We start from the raw sequence: 16,375 nt of genomic DNA, 5'->3' as shown, positions 1-16,375 counted from the left end.
ATGAACAAGAAGGTGTTCTTAACCACCATGCCATATGTGTCTCCTCAGCAGGATTAAAGAAATGGCCCCTGAGATCCATGTGCTTCTCTTGCTATGACACTACCCCCTGCCACATATGGATTTCATGGTATTCCTGGATTTAAGCAAGGATTCCAGTGGTCTGTGGCTCTTGGTTAGACCAAACATCTTTTTGGCATGTACATGATGCTCAGAAGAATTTATGAAAGTCTCATAGACGGGTGTTTGCTAAGGCTCATGCTCTCGGTGTTCACCAGAACTGTCAGCCCGACTCCCACCCCCACAGCTACTACCAGTTCATTGCCTGCCTCACTACCACAAACACTCTAAAAAAGATGAATCCCTAAAAGGAACCTATATTTATAATTGATAACTTTCTTCTCCGAAGAGACAATCTGGACCATTTTCATCCTGACTTGTAGCCCTATTTATTTCAGTTATCAATAGAAACTCGGTCCACCTGGGTCAATCATTGGTACCCAGAAATTTTTCTGTATGTCTCTATCTTTGAATCTGACCTAATACCCTACATCTCTACAACCCCAAGCTCTCTGGTCTGACACAAGCAAAATCATTCTCTAATATTTCTCATCCTAAAAATGTAAATAAATAAAATTCACTCTGGACTTTACATTTACCTTGAGCTACTACTCCATTTGTCTCTTCCTTTTTTATAAAAAAAATTCGTTAATTTTTTCTATGTTCTTGTCCCTACTTCCTCATCTCACATTACCTCCTACACCAAATCCAATTAGGATTTCAGCCAAATGGAATCTCTTGCCAATAATGGAAGTCACCCACATATTGTTGGCCAAGCCAACAGTCAAACAATATCCCTTATCTTTTCACCACTTCCTTTTAGAACTTGACACAAGTGATCACTTTTCTCATCTTGAAACACTTTTTCACTCATCTATTTACAATCATTCCCTTATTTTTTTAATTCTTTACCATGACTCCCAAATGTATAGCCTTAGGCTCAATCTTCCTGAAATCCAGATTTGTCCATTAATTACCTACTCAATATTGCCATCGGATATCCCTTAGGTTCTTATATGTAAATTACTGAGACAGAATTTATATAACACCTCCTTAATTTGTTCTTACTGGTAGTTCTCAGCTCAGCAAATGACACCATCACTTACTCAGTTTCATAAAACAAAAACCAAGATGTCATCCTTGAATCTTTGCTTTCCTTACACCGTATCTTCAGCATATCAAAAACTTTGTCCAGCCAAACCATGGAAATATAACCTGAAACCATATTTCATTACCTCCTCTGTTACTATTCTATTCTAAGTCACTTTTACCTCCCTTCTAAACTGCTATAATAGCCTCAAAACTTGCCTGATGGTTTCCACTCTTTCTTCTACACAGTAGCCAGAGGGAACTTACAAAACCTGTATCAAATAACATTTTGTTACTAAGCTATTCAAAAATTTCCTATAGCCTTCCACCACCCTCAAAATGAAACCAAAACCCTTAATTCTGGCTTTGTCTATCTTTCCATTCTCATTTCCTATTATGTTCCTCCTCCCACACTACAATTTATTCTTAGTGTCCTTCTACCTCTTCCTTGAATACAAGGTTTGTTCCTGTCACAGTAGCTTAATACTTACTATTCTCTTTGAAACAAACCCTCTCTTCCCATAGCTCATTCATCCATTTTTATCTAAATCTTAGTTCAAAGATCATGAATTTAGGAAGATTTCTCTCACAAGTTTATTCTTGTTATCTCCCTTTTCATTTATAATTATTTTATTCAAATATATTTTTCTTAATTTACAACTACTAGAAATTACATTATATAATTTTGCTAATTTATTTCTGTCTCTGACACTAGTACAGAAGCTCAATCAAAGCAAGAATTCAATGCCTAAAATAGTTTCTAGCACTTGACAGGCATTTAATAGACTTTGTTAAAGTGGTAAGTGAATGAATGACCATAATTTTTTTAAGTTCTTCTTTAAAATAACTGGATATTTTAGATACCAGGTTTATTTTTCCTTTTGAATTTAATTTTTATCTAAATAATATTTTAATTTTCTTATTTTATATGGACAATATGGACATAGTTGAAGCATATTTTGTATATAAATACAATGATTTCTGTTTAAGAGAGTTAAAGGTCATAAATCAACATTGAAGATCAAAGATGGGTAGTACATACTATGAAACATGGAAATAGATGTTTTCACTTTTAACACAGTCATTGCAAAGCAGAAAATCAGCCTGGTTATTCAAATTTACAATATATTATTTAGAATTGCTGCTAAGACTTAAACATAATTACATTGAATTCAGCAAGAGAAAAGAATTTGAATAGTGTTTGAGGTCACACAGTCAACAGACTTTCTAAAATACCTATTGTATGCTAAGAACTTGTGCCAGGCATTCTGTTATATGAGGAAAATAAAAGAGATAAAATAAAGTCCCTTACAAGCAGAGATTATAATTCAGTTATTCCTACCAAACAACAGCACATGGACAGTTCCTAGAAACATTCACAAACCTCATACAAATGAGAACACATTTATAAAGAACTAACCCAGTAAAGTATGTTAGGAGGCAGGGGAGGGAAAACCAACAAATTATTTTAAAAGAAGGATCAATTTAATTGAAGAGATGAATTCCTTTACAGCAGGGATATGTGTGATCTTTCCAGAGGAGGAAAATGGCAAAGTCATGTGGAAACAATCTGATCATCTAATTTAAGGAGAATTAAGAAATTGGGCTGATTAGATGGGGAATCTTGGCAAGGCTTTGATGCAGAAAGAAGAGTTCAGATTTAAGCCGATTTTCATTCAGTTTTCAAAATCAGCAAGGAGTTTCCAAAGTTAGATGTGATAAATCAAATTCAAAGCTCTACCAAGATTCTCCGTAGTTACAAAGATTCCCAGTATCAACAATGACGAATAAAAGAGGTCTCATACCTACAAGAGAAAATTAGGCAACTCAGATTCTCCTGCTGATGGCAATTTGAAAAACTGGACAAAATAATGACCCCAAAAAAATTTTTTTTAATGAAAAATCTGCTTAAATGCCTAAAATCTAACTCCATAGTGAAAAATTCCAGGGCCAAGATCCCAGAGAGGAGGAGAGAGGTGTGGAGGTAAACCCAGTCCTCAGGGCTGATTTATCCCTGAAGGCAGCTACTGTTCCTGATCTGTACAATAACTCCTCAGGAACTAAGAGATTGAGGGGCATTTTTATTCCTTCACATACAGTAAGATGTATAAGGTGAACTTTTCCTAAATGCAATGACTTTTACATATGTATAACCATATGCAACCATGGCTCAGATTAAGAGGCAACACTTGCTCACCCCATAAATTTTTCTCATACTCCTTTTCTCAATAGAACCCATATTCTACTTCTATCATAATTAGTTTTGCTTGTTCTTTAACTTCATACAAATGGAGTCGTAGAGTAGGGACTCCTGTGTATGGTTTCTTGCATGCAATATAGTGTCTGTGAAATTCATCCGTGTTGTTGCATATATCAGAAGTTCCTTCTTTCTTATGGCTGTGTGGTTAATAATACATGTATTATATCTTCTTCTCTTTATGGTATTTGGATAATTTTCAACTTGGGTTTATTATATTCATTTTATATGGCATGTGTACATAGAGTTGAAAAGTGTTTTATATACAACTTCACTGATTTTTGCTTTTAACATTTGAATAAAAGTCTTTGTGTGGACATAAATTTTCATTTCTCTTTAGATAAATACCTAGAAGTAGAATTGTTAAGTCATATGGTAGATGAACATTTAACTTTATCCAAAACTTCCAAACTATTTTCCAAAGCACTTGTGAATTGAACACTCCTGCTAGCAATATATGAGAGTGTTAGCTCCGTATCTTTGCCAACATTGGATATTGTCAATCATTTAAATTTTGGCCATGGTCATGTCTTCTATCACTTTGTTAAAGTTCTTTGACATTGTCTCTTCAAAAATTCCCTCTACCTCATTCTTTCTCTCTTCTGTTTCTGACCTTCTTATTTCTAAATTATTATTTTTTTAATTGTGCCTTATTCTAGATATTGTCAGAAAACCTATATTTAAGATCACTAATTCTCTATCAAGAAGCTGTATTTCATATCCTTTTAAACCCATCCAATGAATTCTTAAGTTTTCATATCTAGAAACCCATGTGTTTCTTTTCAATAATGCCCAGTGCTTTGCTAATACAACTTTATTTTTTCTTTTATCTCTTTGAACTTGATAAGCAAATTTCTTTTGAAGGAAATATTTTAAAACTTCAATATATTGAGAACCTGTTGCTCTTTTTCTATTATCTGCTGTTTCTGCTGGCTTGCTTACATCAGATCTTGTCTCTTGGTGTGCCTGGTTATTTTTTTAGGGACTATATCCATCAGGCTAACCATCCTGCCAATAAAAACATAAAAAATATCTTTTTATATATATATTTATATAGATAGATAATTATGTGCATAGATGATATGAAGGCATTTGAAAGCCTCCATAGTAAGTGAAAATTTAGAACTTGCTATCCTTAAAGGGAAGGAGACTAACAATAAGGAAGTCCACATTTATCTGTATGTTCCCTAAAAGTATGTTTCAGTGTGATATCAGGTATAGGGAACTAAACCCAAGAGGCAAGCAGCATTAGTAAACTGATGAAACACACAAAAGCTGAAATTTGGGGTTGCAAGAATGACTAGAAATCATGGAAAAATCCATAGAAAAGGGAATCCCACAAGAGGATGCCCCAAAATATGCACACAAATTCCCATCAAGTATTAGCTGACACCAAAACTACATGCACTCCAACAGAAAGCAACAGCTGTCAGGGAAAGAGTAGAGAGAGCAAATATTTCAGTAGTTGCCTGATTCTGGAGAGACAAAATTTGGAATTCATGTCTCATTAGTTTAGAGTAGCTTGGTAAACAATTTAGATTTTTCATTAAAATATCAGAAGAGGCTTAACATCTTTGCAGAGAGTCACCGTGGGGTCCTGCTTCAGCTAACCTCTCTGGGACCAAGATAATCCATTGCTACTCTATATGCCTCCTCTCCCCCCCAAAAAAATGTTACTTTGTAGTGAAATATCTTCTAGAGTCTCTAAACTTTGTAATGCCTACCATTCAATGAAAATGTATGATAAATGCAAAAAATAAAATAACAACAGAGAAAGAAACAAACCTACAGATAAGTCACAAACTGAAATTAGAAAAAAAGACTTTAATAAAGACTTCATAAATTTCTTAAAGAAAGTAGAGGGGCAATGATTATATTGAGAGAAAAGAGAATTTCAACAGTGAATCAAGATCTCTCAAAAATTTCCAGTGGACATTCTAGAATTGAAAAATACACTGGCTGAGACTAATAAATTATTTAATGGATGCAACAGTGGGTTGAACACAGAAGATAGGAATAGAGAATTCAAAACAAGGTCAATAGAAAATATCTAACCTGAAAAAAAAAGGAATAAAGAGAACAGAAAAAAGAATAAGAGACATATGGGACATTATCTGAAGATCAAAGATTCTAATGTACATATGATTGGAGTCACAGGAATAAGGAGGCAACATATGGAGCCCAAGAAATATTTGAGGACATAATAGCCAGCAATTTCCTGAAACTGATAAAAGACTGATTTAAGAAACTTGGTGTATCCCAAAACAGGGGTTTCTAAGGAAAAGAGATCTCTGCCAGTCATGTTGATCGTTTACTCTGAGTTATGCTCCAAGAATACAACACTGAGGGGACACCATCTCTATTATCACAGAGCTTGCAGTCCAACAGAAAAGCCACACACCAAAGACTTATTTACAATAGTGTTTTTAGGGTAAAGTTCTATAACTGTGTTAAATGGGAACATGATTCATTACTTTGAATTTATCACTGTGTATATGATCCTAGCTTTGAATTGTAGAGTTTCTTCTAAATTAATTAAAGCATTGGTATACTACCCTGAGAGTACTAAGGTACAAAGTAGGAAAGCAGGAGGGTAAGGTGATCAGAATTTCACATAGAAATTTCTCTAGAAGCAGGTTAATCAGTGAAGATATTGTTTCATTAATCAAAAAAGGCAAACATTTATGGTGGAATGGATTGAAGAAGGTATAGAATGTAAAAGTATCTATAACTGATTATTGATCAGTCATGAAAAAAGAATGGGAAATTGACAATAAGTTGAATTTGACATGAGAGATTGAGGATTATTACAACAGATCAGATATGAGATGTACAGAGGAAAAGGTAGATGTGAGAGGCATTAAGAATGTACTTGAAAGTAATCTATTCAGATAAATAGAAGTAAGCTATTAAACAATGGTTAAAAAAAATATTCATGAAAGACCTAAATAATCATTCCTTTCTTCCTTCTACCACTAAAATATTTTACTTCATAACAGATATTTTTCCTGAATATTTTAGGCAACTGATCCTCAAATACACACTTTCTTTGCCCAAATCAACCAATTTATGCCTTGTAGGAATGTATGATGCTTTATAACCTGGAAGATTTAGCACATCCTTAGATGATGAATATTAATAGAATTAAAACCAATGTTTTCATTTATGCTTTGTAAAGTACATTATAAAATGTTATTAAAACATGATTTCTGTCGGATAATAACTAAAAAAATTTTCTAGTTTATTACTGACAAGTCAGCTACTTGTTCATTGAACTACTGAGCTAACTATTTAGATTCAAATTGCTTGACCTAGGAAAGAAAAGAAGGAAAAGGAGGGGGAGAATGAGTCACCTTTCATGCCAAGAATGAATTATATTCCTCTCTTTCTAACTAACAAAGGCACCAAATATGAGTTATTTTCTTCAATTACCATCTCCCAGAAAGATTTCAATCACCTTTTAAAATAGTTTATTTTCCATTTCTTCCAGAAATACGAAAACAGCTTTGAAAGTTCAGAAAACAACAAATAGTTTTAAATCAAGAAAATAAAATCAGGCATTATTCTACAGCCAAAGGCAATCATTGTTGTTAGGATTTTGGTGTATTTTCACATACCCTTTAAAAAATGTATAAATCATATCAAATCTTTAGAAAATGCTGAGAGCTCATTTTTTCTTTACATAAAGTATATATTTAAGAAAGCATTTTCCAATGCTGTAAACCTCATTTTAATGAGCTATATTGCACTATGGACATAACATTGCCTACCATTTTTTAAATTTTTGTTGCTAATTTTTCACTTTTGCATTTTTTGAAACTGGAATTCAGTAAAGTTATCCACTTGGGGTCCATAGACTTTATAGTTTCTGTTTTTCTTTTTACTATAGTTGAAGACAAATTAAATAATAGAGTCATTTCTACCTTGATCTTTGTGTTGAAACAAATTATTTTTAAGAAGTCAATTTAATTTCAAAAGCTCTTATTTCCCTTAAAAAAAAAAAAAAGTTCAGTTACATGGCAGTTTGGGCCAAAGAGAAAGATGAAAATATTTTCCCTTCCTCAATCTTCTAAACAAGGTTAACGAAAATGTTATAATGAGCTTACTTTCTTCCTAAAGAAGTTGGTTGCAGGTGTGCTGTGAAGAACTTGTACAATGAATTTGCTGCATACTCACCCTTGTATCCCTCCCTGTATTTTCAGCAGTATCCATGCTTTTTAATGCTGCTTCTAATGTTTCATTTTCCTGATAGCTTTATTCTTTCTTCATTTCTTCCCCAAACTTCCTAGCTCACAGTTGTCCTTCTGTTGCATCTTTGCATGCTAGTTCCTGTAGTCTTTTATCTCTGCTTTGAGCTCTTCTTTTATAGAGACTATTATTTCATTGAGTTTTTATTTCTAGTTATTAATATTCATAAATGTATACACAGTCACAATTTCATATGGTCTATAGCCACATTTTTCAGCCAGTGTCCCTTTCTTAAAGCTTATACTGTATGGATCTTTTTAACCATCTTATTGATTTTGTTGTATAGCTTCTTTGAACCAAACCTATGTTGGTTGCATTTTAATTGTTACCTATGAATGAGGCAAGTTCTTTCTGGACAAACTAATGAATGAGTTTTATATTGATAATGATTCAAGATTATCTTACAGTTTAACAGGAATCATCCTTATGATATTGAGTTGTGTGTATAAGAAAAAATTTTAACCTTAATTTTTACGCCTAGGAAACAAAGATAAGTAATCTTAAAATACAATATTTCTTCTTCTTCGTCCCTATTATTATAGCTTGTTTAAGGTGTGCTATGAAATCTATCTCCTCCCGTTGTGTTTCTTCTTTAAGCCAAACTAACTCCAGGAATTTAACTGTCCTCGTCCCATTCTCCCATCCCCAGTATTCCAAACAGGAATTATTGGCTTAGCTTATTCTTCCATGTTTGTCACATACGTTGGAGGATGGTGTTCTGTGGCTATTATTTTCAATACGTAGTGTCTCAAGCTATCTCTTTCTTAACATTTACATACACCAAAGTTTGACCTTTTCTCTGCAAATGGGACTGCATAAGGAAAGAGTTTCTCTTTCTCTTTTTTGTTACCTGGATATATGGATCATTGACATGGTATTTCTGCTATTGGTGACAAAGATTGTGCTTTTCGGAGAATACTGGTCTCTTTTAGTAAAAGTTCTCTTCTCCCAAGCTGTCCTATAGCAAATATCCACACCTTGGCTCAGGGATATAGGAGCAGGGACAATTCTGAACACTCATCCCATCCTACTTCCTTTTATTTTAATACAAAAGTTAACAGCAAAGCATACTGTTTTGCAACTTTTTTTCATTTAACAATATATACATGTTGAAATATTTCCATCTCATTATTTCACTATGTAGAAAGCTCTCTCCCATTTTTAAAACAAAAGCAGATTATTGCATTATATGAGTTTACCATAACTTATTTGACCTATGCCTCTTTGATAAAATTGTTTATTTCAAGTCTTTTGCTATAACAATCAATGTTGCAATAAACACCCTTGTAAATTTTCATTTAAAGGTGCATGAATATATCTGTAAAACAGATTTCCAGAAGTATGATTGCCCAGTGGATGGATAAATACATTTGTAACATGTAGTTACATCTTCTTGTATTTGTATTAAAACACACATACACATACACACTAGCACACACACATACACACATACCTGGGAATGTATACAAAAAATTGATGTAAGTGATTGAGATATGAGGGATGGCATGATTTAGTTGGACAGAAAAAAAGCATGGGATTGAGATTTTACATAATATATGTTTTTTATAATTTGTATTTTTATTGAGATCTTTTTGCATATGTCACCTATTAAAAATTTAATTTTAAATGCCCACCAGTCATTATCACCTAATAATATGAATTCTTAATTCTCTCAGAATAAAGGCCTAAAGAATGTCACAAAATCCAGGTACACATGTACAGTCCCTGTACTCTAATTCACTGAGTCTTGTGGCATTTGGGAGAGGGAAAAAAATACCACCAATTCAGACAAGATGGAGAAATGCTGGACTAAACTAGAAAAGACTCTGGAATGCTGATTCCAAGGGGAGTACACAGATAGCCAACTAGATAGTCACAAATCCACAAGTGTTTAATAATGTCTAAAAGGAAATCACCATTTAGAGAATTGTTTCTAATAGTGCCCATCACTGTGAGAGTGGTCAAGCATGGGACATGAGAACTGGTCCTGCACCCACGTGCTGAAGTACAGCATAGAACGATTTTTAAATAGCTCTTCATTTTACAGTTTAGGATATTCTAAGTGGAAAGTCAAGTGTTTGACACAGGGAGGATAGTGTTCTTTCTAGAAAGAAATAATGTCCATTCTATTGTGAAATCCCTCTCCATTAATGGTAGATATTTTGCGGCCTATTTTATTTTAAGAAAAGGGGGGTGGGGGAAGCTGTTTTTCATGCCTTAGAATGAAGCTTCTCATTTGTAACATCTCCCCTTTATGCACTGTGCTGGTCTGACTTAGAACTAGAACTAGAGGAAATATACAACCTAAAGAATTCTAAATGTACTGATTTTTCTTTTCCTTTCTTTATCATGTGGCCACATATGAGATCCATCAGGTATTGAAGAAAACTGCATATTGACTTGAAAAGTATCAAGGAAAAAATTTCTTTTGTTATAGACAGAGATATATAATGTGTAAAAAAAAAAATACCAAACAAATGAACTAAAAAGATATTACTATTTGAATTGAACAATAAATTTTGATGGCATATAGCATATGTATCTTCAAACAGATAAGTGAAATTTGTCAAAATCAGGGTCCCTGAATAATTGCTCAGAAGGTTTGCATGATTCTGGGAAAAAGAATTTCCAGTGCATTCCTTTGCCAACCCAGCATTTACAGTGGGGGTCTAAAAGATGGAGCCAATGTTTTGTTGCTACATCAACTTTTAGAAACATGGGGAAACAGCGCTGGCAAAAACGTTCATGCTACATTAAGAATAGTGGGCAGAAATTTGGCAGCTTGGTCAGGTTCTTGATTTCACACAGCAAATTAGTTCTCTGTCATGATTTATTTTCTCTACTACTATTACATATCGATTTTATCACTAGTCCTACCACAGAATCAGTTAAATGTAGCCCCACCTTCATTGTTTCTTATATACCCTTAACGGAATGTTGGTAAAGGTTTAACAACTGCCTCTCCAGGAAGAAAATGTGTGTGTATACTTATGTACATACATTTATGATAAATTTTATCAATATAAAGGATGTATAGCACACAATCTACAAATAATAATAAAGTGAAAGTGAATCAATGGAGACATATATCAGAATGTTACTCACTTGTCAGTGATGTACATGAGCCATATCGTTGCTGAATCAGATAGTAGTTTTCAAATTTTGGAACAATATTTCCTCAATTTTTATGCTAGTCACAATGTAACAAACAAAACACTTAAATTTAATCTGCATTGTTAACATTTTCTCCATCACTTTCTTAAACCTGTACAATCGATAAAACATAACCCAATCTCTGATGATTAGCGTTTGCAATTTCTTTCCATGGTGGAAATACACCCACCTTGGTCAATTTCAGGCTACCAATGAAAAGTCAAAGAACAAGGAGTTGGGAAGAGATGGGCAGTAACACACCACTGAATGGTATTTCCACCATCTGGTACAATGTAATGGCTTGATGTAAAAAACATCAAGCCAAGATAATAGGAAAATGCAGATTAATTATGAAATGCATATTTCATATGCAGATTTATTACTTTTTATTTTAATATAATTTGTTTAAATGTAAACTTGCATCTCTTAATTTTTAATATTGGCCTTGTTTAACAACTACCTTGCAAAATTATTGAGATTTTAACAATTGGTTCTCAAGAACTGATTAAGAACTGGCTCTACACACCACTGAACATACCTACAGGCTATTCCTAATAAACAAAAGTTGTTTCCCAAAACGTTTATCTTGCTTTGGTTGTTTGGACTCCAAGCTTTGTTTACCTATGAAAATAATATTTTGATTATGGCTAGGTGGAAATAGGTCCTAGATTAAATTCCACCCTTACAATAATAATAATTAATGAGGGGACAATGTCATTTTAGTATACAAAACAATTCAATTTGAACTTCATTTAATTGGAAAAGAATAAAAGTGGAGGCAGAACTTCATAGTAATTTTGAAAGTGAACATATAAGAATGTTCCAAAGCTTTTGAAGTTGGTGTCACTACCCCTTAATTAAATCTATTTACATTAGAGGTTTGAATATAGGATAGGAAAAGAGGAGGCAGTGTGGTTGAAGATATGTGCAAGTAACTTTCTCAATTTGGAAAAGTACGTTTAATATTTGTTCAGTTGTCAATATTCCCTGAAGACTATACACATCCAAGGGGTCTTCCTTCACTCTTATGCTCCCTTAAAGCATAAATGCTCTCAGATTAATCTATTATAAGCATTTTGACAGGTTTTTTTCATATCCACATATTATTGACCACATTAGAGTAAATAAGATCATTTTCTACAGGATTACAAATTTTAAGATCCTTTACTAAATAGATTTTTAATAATAATGCTCAGGCAAATCAGAAGAAAAATAATGCGAAACAGTCTTTAATGCTTATCTAAGCTGAGTCTTTAATATAAAGCTTTAGCTCAACATGAGCTTTTCATTTATACTGAGAAAAGGAAGGAAAGTTTTAGTTTTTGCAGCATATATATTTCTAGTGCTGCTTTCAGATTTTATGGGCAATTCTGTCTTCATGCTTCCTTAATCCTGAAACTCTTTCAAAGGCAACATACTGTGCCAAATGTACAGTGATTATGTAATGTGGACAAAAATGCAGTGGGAAATGTGTAGAGCAGATCAAAATCATTCCACTTAAGACCTTTTACAGTCATTTGATCTAATGATGTTCACTAAGGTTTGATGTACTAAAAGGCAGCCACTGTGCGAACATAAGGTTTGCATCAACATGTGACTTCTCAATGATACTGGGATCATTGTGGTCTTTTGAAGGCTGTTTCACATGCAAAATAATAATATATATATGAAATAAATCTCATGACAAACTTTCTAAATCATTGAATTTTATGCCATTTCCAATGAGAAATGTTTTTCTCATGTCAAATAGGCAACAAAACAGTGTCTATATGTACAGGGTGAACTCTATCAATTACCCAAGTCTGGAGTATGACTCATCTGAATTTTAGGAGTAATTTAACTCAGTTTTCTACTTCTGTTTGCATTTGCAGCCACAGATCAACCTGTTACATGCCCTTTTTCTATTTAAGCTAGAAAATAATTTCCTTTCATGTCCTACTCTTCAGTTACTATATAGTCTATATTCAAGGATTATTAGGATTCAAAAATACAAATGTGACTTCTGACTTCTGCTCCAGCATATAAAGAGTTTGGAAGTCATCACAGGCACATCCAGAGAGTCACAGCCAAGTTGTTTACGTGGGTCAAAAATTGCTGGAGCCATAAACTAGCAGAAACAGTGGTAAATTGGCAAGTTGCTGGAGGCTGATAGTATTAGTGTGAGAAAAAGAAACTCCTGGGAGCCACGTGTAGGGGGCACCCCACCCTTATGTGGAATTTTTCTCTAGGAACCCCATCAGATTCTTACTGTGAAAATCCAAGAAAGATTCCTTCATTGCAAGAGAAAGGGAAGAGTAATCATTGTGAAATACACCAGCATCTTCTTGATAACAAAGGCCTGCAATCAAAGAAAAATGATTTTGCCAGAGCCTTATCACAACTGAAGCAAGGGAGTTCCTCCCACTCAAGCTTTCTCCAGCCTTTCTGTCTGACATAAAGGGGAAAGATGCATAGGAAACAGGAGGAAGGGCTTCAGGGAAATAGATTAGAACACTGTAGCCATAGAAGGGATAAGGGAGCACAGGGGGAAAAGAGCCATGCCACTGGAGAAAAATTTGTAAAGGCTACAGGCCCAAGTCACAGGTCCACTAAAAGGCTGAGGTTTAACTATAAGATGGTAGAATGCTTCTGCTTGTCTACACCTTAGCATACAAAGAGAGCTCTGGGATAATAACAGTGGATGGTAACTGAAAAAGCTAGTAGACATTGACTCTCTCTGAGGAAGAGGACTTAGGGCAGCCCAAAGTCAATAGGGCAGAAAAAAAATAAGGACACTAAATGAAGCAAAGCTTCTGGCCCTTATAGCTACAGCAAACATGAAACACAGCTCAACTCATAGGACTCATAGGCAGTCTAACATAAACCCACACACTAAAGACATATTGGCCTCAGTTCCTACTACCCAATGTAAATCATGCCTGGTTTTCAACAAAAGCTTATGAAAAAAGAAAAGAAAGGAAACTCACAGGCCTAAGAGAAAAGGCAAGTACAGAACCAGACTCAGATATGACATACAAGTAGGAATAACTACACAGAGTACTTTAAATAATTATGATTAATATATTAGTGCTCTTTTTAAAAAAAACAGTATACAAGAACAAATGGAAGATCTAAGAAAGATGGAAATCAGTAAAATTGAAAAGGGATACAAAATAGAGAAAGTCAACTGGATCTTATGAATACCAATAAAATGTCTAAGCCTCTAGCTAGGGTAACCAAGAAAAAAGAAAGAGAAGACAGAGATTATTAAATCAGAAATGAAAGAGGGGTCACCTCTACTGATCCCATGTGCATTAGAAAGAATTGGTATCAATTCTCCTTAATCTTTTCCAGAAAATAGAGTAAGAAGGAATACTGCCATGAGGTCATCATTACCCAAATACAAAATGATATAGACATTACAAAAAATGAAAACTGTGTTACTCATAAACAGACACAAAAATCCTGAACACGATATTATTAATAGCATATAGAATTCAATAAGGTATAAAAAAAATTATACACCATGACCAAGTGAAAATTTATTCCAGGCACACAAGGTTATTTTAACATTCAAAAATCAATCGATGTAATTCAACATATTAACAGACTAAAGAAGGAAAAAAAATTGTATGATTTTATACTTGATATAGAAAAAGAATTTGATGAAATCCAATGTCCAATCATAATAAAAACTCCTAGCAAAATAAAGGGAACTCCCTCAACTTGATAAATAACAGCTACAAAAACAATAAAAATTTTAAGAACTATAATGCTACACATTGTGGTAAGAAACTGGGCGTGTTCTCCCTAAGATGGAGAATAAGACAAGGAATTCCTCTCTCATCACCCTTATACAACATTGTGCTGGAAGGTCTAGCTACTACAATAATAGAAAAAGGGGAAAAAATGTTAAAGATTGTTGTCGCAGTTTGATATTATTTATGATTTTCAGAAACAGATATTGATTACGTTTGTAAACTGGTCTGTTCTCTGGGCATGATACCCTTTAACTGTTTTAATTCAAAGGTTTTTCATTTACTTGATTATGTTAAGATTAGGGCTTTGATTCAACCACATCATTAGGTCATGCAGGATTGAGTCCCCATCCCCTTGGTGGGCTATATAAACAGACATTCACTCAAGGAGAACAGAGAAGTAATACACAGAAAAAGACAAGGAAGAGGAGAGAAATTGGTCACTGCGGTGCTGCCATGTAACAGAAAAGAGAAACCCCAAACAGCTAAAGCCCTGGGAAGAGAGACAAGCCCTATGGTAGCCTACAGCTGAGATCAGAAGAAGCTGGGCCCATAGAGCCTCAGGAGGAAGAAGGAAGGAGAGACCAGGCAGAGACCACCCAGCATTTTACTTCAACACATGGCAACTTACTTGGGTGAGAAAGTACCTTTTATGGTACTTTGAGTTAGACCCTCTAGGACCTTGTAACTGTAAGCTTTTACCCCAAATAAACACCCTTTATAAAAACCAACAGATTTCTGGTGCTCTGCATCAGCACCTTTTTGGCTGACTAATACAATTGTGAATAAAGAGAAAAAAATGTCTTTATAGAAGATATGATTGTCCATATAACATCCCAAGTAATTGACAGAAACAAATCCTGGAACTAATAGGCAAATATAGCAAGATCACAGGATACAAGGTCAATATATAATAGTCCTTTGCTTTCTTGTATACCAGCAATAAACAATTGGAATTTGAAATTTTTAAAAAATATGCCATTCATAGTTGAAAAATGGAACAGTCAGGTATAAACTTAAAATATGTATAAGAGCTACATGCAGCAAAACTAATGAAAAACATCAAAGCAGATCTAAATAAATGAAGATATATTCCTTGTTCATGGATTGAAAGACTCTATTATTAAGATGGCAATTCTTCCCAAATTTATCTGTAGCTTCAGTTCAATCTCAATAAAAATCCAAGCATATTATTTTGTAGATAAAAACTTATTCTAAAGTTTATATAGAAAGCAAAAGACCTAGAATAATCAGTGTGATACTGAATGAGAAGATCAAAAGTAGAGCTACATTAGTCAAGACAGTATGGTATTGGCAAAGGCAAAGACACATATTTGGTTGGTACAGAATAGACACCCCAGAGGCAGACCTACACAAACATAGTCAATTGTTGACAAAGGAGCAAAAGAAGTTAAATAGAGAAAAGATAGGCTTTTCAACCAAAGTTGCAGAAACAATTGGACATACATATGAAAAAAATGAATGGAGATGCTAGAAATGGATCATAAATATAATTGTAAAATGCAAACCAATAAAATTTCTAGAAGAAAATAGGAGAAAATCCAGGTGACTGTGGATTAGGTGATGAGTCTTTAGATACAACACCAAAAGCATACTCCATGAAAGAAATTTTAAAAATGATAATTGGACTCCTTCAAATTTTTAAATTTTCTGCTCTGTCAAAGACACTGTTAAGAGAATCAAAAGAAAAGCCACAAACTGAGAGAAAATATTTGCACAACACATATCTGATAAAGAATTTGTGCACAAAATAAAAAGAATTCTTAAAACTAACAATATGGAAACAAGCAGCCCAATTGAAAAATGGGCAAAA

Source organism: Dasypus novemcinctus, chromosome 2 (assembly GCF_030445035.2).
Source record: "Dasypus novemcinctus isolate mDasNov1 chromosome 2, mDasNov1.1.hap2, whole genome shotgun sequence".
In the NCBI taxonomy this organism is placed as follows: domain Eukaryota; kingdom Metazoa; phylum Chordata; class Mammalia; order Cingulata; family Dasypodidae; genus Dasypus; species Dasypus novemcinctus.
This window is presented reverse-complemented; position numbering follows the sequence as displayed.